The sequence below is a fragment of the Dermacentor andersoni genome, chromosome 11, assembly GCF_023375885.2.
Source record: "Dermacentor andersoni chromosome 11, qqDerAnde1_hic_scaffold, whole genome shotgun sequence".
In the NCBI taxonomy this organism is placed as follows: Eukaryota; Metazoa; Arthropoda; class Arachnida; order Ixodida; family Ixodidae; genus Dermacentor; species Dermacentor andersoni.
This window is the reverse complement of record NC_092824.1, coordinates 113,595,006-113,604,356: the sequence shown is the minus strand read 5'-3', so window position 1 is coordinate 113,604,356 and position 9,351 is coordinate 113,595,006. Positions and strand designations below refer to the sequence as shown.

At 41.8% G+C, this 9,351-nt stretch overlaps 1 long non-coding RNA gene across 1 annotated transcript; it reads left to right on the top strand.

Annotated features, from left to right (window-relative positions):
* The first annotated feature begins 2,900 nt into the window (after positions 1 to 2,900).
* Positions 2,901 to 9,034, top strand: LOC129386994 (uncharacterized). The gene is made up of 3 exons (XR_008614333.2): positions 2,901 to 3,091; positions 5,411 to 5,599; positions 8,586 to 9,034. It is a non-coding gene; the product is annotated as an uncharacterized lncRNA (long non-coding RNA).
* The last annotated feature ends 317 nt before the right edge of the window (positions 9,035 to 9,351 follow it).

Below are 9,351 nucleotides of genomic sequence, written 5' to 3'. Positions count from 1 at the left end.
AAGTGATAGAGAAATGTGCAGAATATAACCAACCCTTATATATAGCTTTCATTGATTACGAGAAAGCGTTTGATTCAGTCGAAACCTCAGCAGTCATGGAGGCATTACGGAATCAGGGTGTAGATGAGCCATATGTAAAAATACTGGAAGATATCTATAGCGGCTCCACAGCCACCGTAGTCCTCCACAAAGAAAGCAACAAAATCCCTATAAAGAAAGGCGTCAGACAGGGAGATACGATATCTCCAATGCTATTCACAGCATGTTTACAGGAGGTATTCAGAGGCCTGGAGTGGGAAGAATTGGGGATAAAAGTTGATGGAGAATACCTTAGCAACTTGCGATTCGCTGATGATATTGCCTTGCTTAGTAACTCAGGAGACCAATTGCAATGCATGCTCACTGACCTGGAGAGGCAAAGCAGAAGGGTGGGTCTGAAAATTAATCTACAGAAAACTAAAGTATTGTTTAACAGTCTCGGAAGAGAACAGCAGTTTACGATAGGTAGCGAAGCACTGGAAGTGGTAAGGGAATACATCTACTTAGGGCAGGTAGTGACCACGGATCCGGATCATGAGACTGAAATAACCAGAAGAATAAGAATGAGTTGGGGCGCGTTTGGCAGGCATTCTCAAATCATGAACAGCAGGTTGCCACTATCCCTCAAAAGGAAAGTGTACAACAGCTGTGTGTTACAAGTACTCACATATGGGGCAGAAACCTGGAGGCTTACGAAAAGGGTTCTGCTGAAATTGAGGACGACGCAACGAGCTATGGAAAGAAGAATGATGGGTGTAACGTTAAGGGATAAGAAAAGAGCAGATTGGGTGAGGCAACAAACGCGGGTAAACGACATCTTAGTTGAAATCAAGAAAAAGAAATGGGCATGGGCCGGACATGTAATGAGGAGGGAAGATAACCGATGGTCACGAAGAGTTACGGACTGGATTCCAAGGGAAGGGAAGCGTAGCAGGGGGCGGCAGAAAGTTAGGTGGGCGGATGACATTAAGAAGTTTGCAGGGACAACATGGCCGCAATTAGTACATGACCGGGGTAGTTGGAGAAGTATGGGAGAGGCCTTTGCCCTGCAGTGGGCGTAACTAGGCTGATGATGATGATGATGATGATGATGATTCAAATGAACTAGTTTGCAGACCTTTTGCCGAGAAAGCCAGCAGCACGACTTGTCTGTCTTGCTGAATGAAGCAGTTGACTTGTTTGTTGCAGATTGAGGCCTCCGTGACAGGTACAAAGGTAAGATACGTGCTACATCGCTTCTGGAATTTGACTCAGCAGCCCATTTGGCATCGTGGAGTAAATCGCAAGCGCGAGCTACATGCCAATATTAGAAAATTTCGAATTGCAGTTTTGCATATTGTGCTATTGATTCAGTCTTCAAATTGAATTGTCTTTCATCCTAGGTACGAAAATATTTCGACTATCTTTCTAGTGCTTTAAATCGCCAACTGTGTGATCAAATGTCATTTTCGAGGAACAGTGCGGCAAAGTTCAGCACCGCAGTCAATTAGGCATGCAAGTGAAGTTACTCAATGCAGCAGGCTACGTCGCTCGAGGAGCCAGATTTTGCCTCTTTTTACAACTTAATACTGTCGAAGTTGATAAAAAAACTGATAGCTGAACTTTGATATGATGTATACAATGGTATTGCACAAACTTTATTTGATATTTTGTGACACGAACACCTCGCCAAACTGGTGTGACAGTTTGGTGTGACAGTTTGGTATGACAGTTTGGTATGACAGTTTGGTATGACAGTTTGGTATGACAGTTTGGTATGACAGTTTGGTATGACAGTTTGGTATGGCAGTTTGATATGGCAGTTTGGTGTGACAAACTTGTATGATATCTGCGGTCTGAGCCACTGTAGCTGTAGGTGATCGGCACGCGAGTGAATTTTCACAACTTGTGTCAGATTGGTGGGAAAGCACTGTAAATGGACTTGTGACAATAGAAAATTCGTTTTATTTTCCAGCATGATACCGCTCTCTGAGAGCCACATATAGCACCGTAGTATGCCAGCTATCCGTTTAAATGAAAACATGTTTATTAAAGATCTGACCTCGTAGATATTACAATTCTGTCACATCGGCTATTTTACTTAAAGAGCTACACACTACTTGCAAAACAAATTCTAGGGTGGTATTAACGAAATGCCATGACTAAATTATGATAGAGTACATGTTCTACTTGTGGAATTCAATCAGTGCATGTAATGAAGTAACGTTACTTTCACAATAACCCCTGAGGTTCGCACTAGAATTAAGAAATATCTGGGGTTAAATGCATTGATTATCTTCTTGAAACTTGTATGCGCTCCATTTTCCGCATTGTTTACAGTGCGAACTGGAGCTCCAATGCATTTCACCGCAGATTACTAAGAAATAAATATTTGCTCAAATATTGCTTTGTTCCTCTTCAGCTTCAATTTCTCACTTTAATCATGTGCACTAAAGTCCACTAACCTCACTAATTACAATACTAATATTACCAAGCTAAATTCACTAATTACAAAGTTAACAAGTAGGGTTTTGTTATAGTTAATATCACTTTGTAATTTGTATTGCAAGTATTGTCCACCTTTTCAAGTAATCTAGCCGATGTGGTTAACTTGAGATATGTACCACAGGACACCTTTAGGTCAGCTTATAGAGAAATAGATAATCCTGTGTAACCAAACAGGGTTTTCAGTTACATATAACTCTATACTTTGAAGTCAAAAACATCAGTATAGGTATAAATCTGCTGCCATGTTCAGCATGCTACTGAACATTGTACCAAACGGAGGCTGAGTTATAACCCGAAGGAATGTTTCCTGATAATGCCACACATGTGACATAGCATCAGGATAGGTGACACGGGTACTGTCTTCTTACCGTCTGTGATGACGCCAAGTAGTTGTGACCAGAGACAAAGACCGAGGAATGCATAGTGAAAGCCGAGCCAATCCAAGACGTCCTCCCGGTCGAGCCCCTCCCTTACATTCCAGAAGATGGCACGCAGATGCACGGAGGTGTAGGCGCTAAGGAACAGACGACAAAAGAAGGGCGCAACGTTGTATTGGAAAGTAGAGGTCAGTGCCTGTGTGTGCAAAGAGAAAGAAACAAGGGAGGACGCCAGAAGCTATATTATGTAATGTTTCTTTGCCTTCGAGTACATTTATAATTTTATTTATGATCGGCATCACCCTTTGTAGAAAGTCGCTCAGTTGTACTGCTAGTGGCTACGGCATTGCGTTTTGAGCTCGAGGTTGTGTGTTAGATACGTGTGGCAGTGACCATATTTCGACAGAGGCGAAATGAGAAACACGCGTACTTAGGTTTATGTCCACGCTAGAGAAGCACAGGTGGGCAAAATTAACCCAAAGTCTCCCACTGCAGTGTGCCTTATGATAAGATAGTGGTCACGACAAATAAAGCTCCACAATTTAATATTTTACACCGAAGTTGTCTATGGCTAAGATATTGGGATTTTTTCGTGGCGTAACGTCGACAGAAAATTATGGCTCATATCCTCAAAGGTAATGACTCATACCGCCGTAAGGCAGAGGCTACGAGCACTCAGCAAGGCGAGGCGAACTGCGCGTACATTCTTTGGAATCGGATACAACACACAGAACAGCATACGCTACCATAAATAACAAACTCAAAACAAATACCGAAACCACATAGTTGATAAGGCGCTCCTTTGCCTGCATGCAATGCGAAGCACGTAGCGCTTCAATTATGTTTCCCGGTAATGATTACTGTTGAGCAAGCTGCCGCGGCTACGGTAACTTGACTGTAGCGTACGAAGCAGGGAGTGACGTTACTACACTTTCGTACGTAAAAGAACCCGCCTAGCAACTAATTTGTGTTGTGAAAGTGTTATGGGAAGGCAATGTAAGTGAGGACTACCGGAGAGCAACGTTCATACTAGGCACGGCGAATTTCTCATCTTTCTTGTCCACACTTTGTAGGTGCACGAAGTTGCCGCGCGAGCCAATTGGCAGGCCGTCGAAACATCTTAGGATAATAATTAGGTGATGTCATATCAATGTTGCCAAGTGAACAATTTCAACCTACATCGCAATGGGTACTTGTCATAGTTGTCGTTTAAGCTTCGTTGTCCAACCACCTTCACAGCTTAGAGTGAAGACCATTTTTTCCCAGCAAGTGGTCGATACTGCTAGTAACAAAGGCTTAATGCCATGCCAGCCAATTATGGACCAAAAGAACAAAAAAAGCACTAGGCTTGTTACTTCATATTACCGCAGGATACAAAACGTCAGTATTGTGTTTGGGAGTTGATATTGTGAATATTGTGTCAATCAAAGGCGTCAGAGCAAAGGCTACACCATGCAAATCACTAGGCAAAATAAATGCAAAGAAAATGTTGAAAAAAAATGAAGTGCCCTTCCTTTGCATATCTTCGTTTCTCAGTGCCAGATATAGCACAAGCTTCACTCAAACATAACCAATGCGTTTGCAAGCAATGTTAACCGAGATTGTATGCTAGGGATGTAACTACACGCAAGTAGTTTATTAAGTATTAAGCATTGAAAGAATTGGTTATTGCAGGTGTGTGAGATTAAATAGAACTTTCTGATTACTACTAAGCGATAATTGTGAACAAGGATGGGTCAGGTGAGACTTCATTATTGCAACGCGAACACTACATGAAGAAAAATTGTATTTGACGGTAAATGTGTTTAAATAAGCAGATCATGTATGAGCAAAAATTGAGCTCGCCATATGATTGACTTGGAAATGGTTATACAAGTGTCCAATGGACCGTAGGCATGGGCCATATTTAAGTCTGGCTCCAATATTTTGGTAGACTAGTGCATTCGATCATAATGAAATTTAAAAAAAAATTTGAATATCAAATTCTTGGACAATTTGTTTCTACGCAATATTACATTGAATTTGGATTCAAAATTTCGATCGTTCATGCGCTCGCACAAGTTAAACAAGTGCTTGTAAGACTAAAGTAGTACTGTTGAATGATTTATTTTCCATGGCTTTAAAAGCACCTGCAATTCGAAATTGGGATAAGGAGGTGGCTGCCTGAGCTGAGCGATGACAAAATAATGCAGACAAGTATCGCTTGGTGGCCAACTTAAGGAACAATCCCTGTCGCCCCAGGGCTGATACGCGTACGTAGAAAGTAAATATTTTTTCAAACATAAAAAAAGCATCTTTTGACGATCTTTCTTTTTCTTTCTTTTCTTTCAAGAAAAAAGAAAAGAAAAGCAGCTTTTGACGATCCTTCATTGATTGTTTATACACGGTGATGCAAAGCGTTCGAGAAGGTAGGTTTTACGGAAAAGTTAACAAGGATTGTCATAAATATCTGAGACTGGGAGATCATAGAAAGATTGTCGTTACAAAGCATGAACTCACATCCACAGGGCCAACGTCTGCCCAAGAATCCCGGCCTTTAGACGTCCATGGGGGCGTTGCCCAGAGGACCCCGGTCGGAGAGCGCCCCTTGTCAGCGCCTTAACACCTCGACCAAGTTCTGGACTCGCTGACTGGAGTCGAGCATCGCCTTTGGCGATATGTTGTCCAGCGTGTCCAGGTCGACTGCGGTGTGCAAGGTACACTGTAGAATCCTTTATGCGTCATTGTTTTACTTTATCCTCCTTAATTTGTTCTTCGTTCCCCCTTTCCTGCCCTTTTTTTGGCTTTGCTGCTATCATTCGCGCTCATCAATGAGTAACAGTAAGCGAATAAACTACTTATGTGCTCCGAATACTTCATTTGGGCATTTAATAAACTGCACTTCAAAGCGTGCAATTTAATCAGAGGAATTTAGTAATGGGAATATATTTGGATTTGAAGACCACTCTATATTTATGGTGAAAAGGGAAGTTCCTCATGCGAGAACTATGTGAATTTCGCTTCTGACACTATCCGATTCGTATTTGATACATTATTGAAAAATTACTGCTCACATACTCCTAGCGAAAGTCAAATACAAGGAAAATAGTGAACAAGAAAGACGAAGGTGGATGTTGCGATTGTCCCCAAAATATAGTAGGCACCCATTGTTCCCATTCAAAACTCGTTCAACGACTGCCTGTGACTTGGTGCGCCATTAGCTTTTAGTGGCGCTAGTTTTCATAGCCACATATTTTAATTGCGGAAAGCAACGTAGGCTCACGGTAGCAGTCGGAGGGGTTCTTGAAAGCCGGACAAGGATATTCGATGTAGGAGAAATATGGGAGCAGGCAACGTCACTTGGCGTGGTATATCATGCGACCCGTCGATATTGTGGCCACTAGAATATCAAACAGAGACGGTAACGATGTAGAACTTGATTTCTTATTTTTAGAATTGGCTAGATGAAAACTATGAAAGCACTGAGTACCTATCTAAATATTCGTGGCTGCTTGCATTACTGAACTACATTTAGCCATTTGTCCTTGTTGTAATACTCCACCCAATTATATTTACTGTTCGCCTTGCACGGGCTGCAAGAGAATAAAATTAAACCTATGAAGAAACTTTGCGGGTAAACAAACCTAACATGGTAACCAAAAGTTATAATGACGTTGGGGGAAGACTTCATGTTTACACCAAGTCAGGCGCATCGAAATATTGAATGCTCACTATGACTGATCAGGCCCAACGTTTAAGTTGCAAGGCTACCTACAGACAACCAGTACATATGTAAATAAAACGGGCATTGCGGCAAATGGCCCATCAGTGTTTCTTTTTGTATTATTGTGCGCTTTCTCGTTTGCATGTCAAATAAGAGTAAACTTGTAAAATCATATTAACAGCACTTTATTAATGCGCCATCTTACATTTCGTGAAATGAGGTCGTTTGCAAATAAAGTTGATCTAGGCTATGACATGTAAAACGTCAAAATGGAACCCTATACTTTGAATGAAATGTTCACACACTGTGTGCTTCTTCATCGTGGTGTAATTGCATTCTCGTCTTGCGAATACTGTGAAGGCCGTGGACCATGAATAAATTGTTCAGATTTCTTCATTTTCCAAAATTGAAAACCGATTTGCATTCGCAGAACCAGGAGGTTCCTTTTCCTTTTTTTCGTACGCTTTTCAGTATGTACCAATGAAACAGAAGATACTGGCATTGAATAGCTGTGGGTTTCTATATGAATTTAGCAGAGCTGGTTGACCCTAGAGACAAGGACCCCTCCCTTTCTTCTGCAACTAAACATCAATAGGTAAAACATGCACATGGATTTCTTGGCATCAAGAGCAGGTCGATTCAACAACTATACATTCCTGACTAATTCCCACTATCAGTTACAATACTTAAAAGACAAAAAAGTCTAGTGACTTGCAGTCTTTCAACGAAACTCGTCCAACTGAAATTAATTGCTTTAATCATAGCCGCAGCCTTATCTGTGCATACGATGCAGTCAATGTTCTTTGCCCATTCGGCAACACAGTTGGCAGTGTATTACCGCTTTCTCCCGATATCGCATATTGCAGATAGTCGACATGGCTGTATGCTGCAGACGGTGGTCTACCTTGTGGCTTCTTGGTGAAGATCTCTTAGGTGGGTGGGTGGACGTGGTCATGATGAAGATGCGACCTCTGGCGGCCCACGGTTGTAGATAGTCAATGAGGAAGAAGCTGTCGAGGATGTCTATGCCAAAAATAGGCTGGTCTAGCAACACCACATTTGCATTGGGAAATGAAAAGTTGCTGCGTGGACGATATACTCGTAGACATCATTGCAGTTGATAAGTGTGTTACTATCCGCAGGGATCTTCAGTGGACAACATTGCAGATTGAAAAGCGGGCGAATTAGGAGCTATCCAATTTTGGGCATCGCACACACAAATGAAGTAGGAGAAAGAAGACAGGACAAGAGCTAGTCTAACAATTGAAAGGGTTTATTCTAGGTAAAAGATTATTTACCCAACATCCATGAGTATGCTTATGAGCGCTCATCATACGCTTATGAGCGATCCCTGGACGTGATCTCTTCATGTGATCTCTTCCTCGTATTTCGTCTTCGTGTACACTGCCCAAGAATGGAGAACGTATGGTGCCATTGAATGTCAACGAGTGTGCCTTAGCGCTGACAGTTTTGCCCAGAGCTCGTGTGATTGTCTAGCATGGAGTCATGTCGTATGGCTGCCGTTTGTACATCGGATAGGCGGGTTTCATAGACTACCCACAGGTGTCGCACTTCTCGTATAGCATTGCATTTCTCCCCGCCACGTTTCAAAGCGGATGCCAAATAAGCATCATCAGCATCATCATCATGGAAGGAACCAGGGGCTCGCATGTTCATACCGGTTATGCTATAGAAAATGAATGACGATTGCTAAGGTACAGGATAATCATGTGAAAGACAAAACTAAAGGTGCAGCTTTCTTGCACCAATTTCTATATGTGCCCATGTTGCACCTTTTCCCAGTCAATGTAGTAGCGTAGTGGCAATTTGTTGTTTGTTGAAATAAGTAAAGGAATGAGAGGCAGGATATTACTGCTGACTGCACTGTAACACGGCTGTAACTGTTTCGATAATGAATCGATAAACTCGTGAAGATACATAGGCTGCGATTCTTACTGTGCCTTTGGTGTCCCTCCCAGGTCCAGTTGGCTCCTGGAGCAGCGAGGTAAACAGCATCCGCAGCCTCACGTTCATGTCATGCCACAGGTGCCAGTTGCGAGTGATGCAGGCGAGACAGTGCCTTGCCGGTGGCATGAACAGTCAGTTGAAGATGTCTCCGTGCAAACGACCATTCTAGCTGGGATCTTAGTTGGCGAAGATGTCCAGACGGCTGGAAACTCCTTGCTCTGCATGTCCAACTGCAAAGATATGTAACGAACTATCAGATATAACAAATAATTGGATATAACGAGGTGATTAAAATTCTGTAAAATCTTTTCGGCCTTATCAACGTGTTTGCTTATAACGAACATCACACATAACAAATGTGTTGTCGTGTCGAGTGGTATTTTATGACGAGGTTCGACTGTATCATATGACCACATTATTTGTAGACGTCGTCACAATGTGCTACGACGTTGTGCCAATCATTATTTTTGCCACGGACATTGTCATTGTTTTCCTGCAGGTATTCTATTAAAACAATTCAAAACCTTTAGAACTCATAATCAATTCCTTTGAATATGATCAAAATCAAGGCTCATAAAAATATTAGCAGGTATGCTATAGTATATATGCTCATATAAACAAAAAAAGTTCAGTGAATTTTTCACTTTCTTCGTCGTATTGAATACAATAAAGCCTTTCTATAGCAAAATCGGAGGAAGGAGCAGAATTAGTTTGTCATATCCACTACTTGGTCATATCAATTATTGCATGTACTGCACTATGAATTTCTCCAAGGGA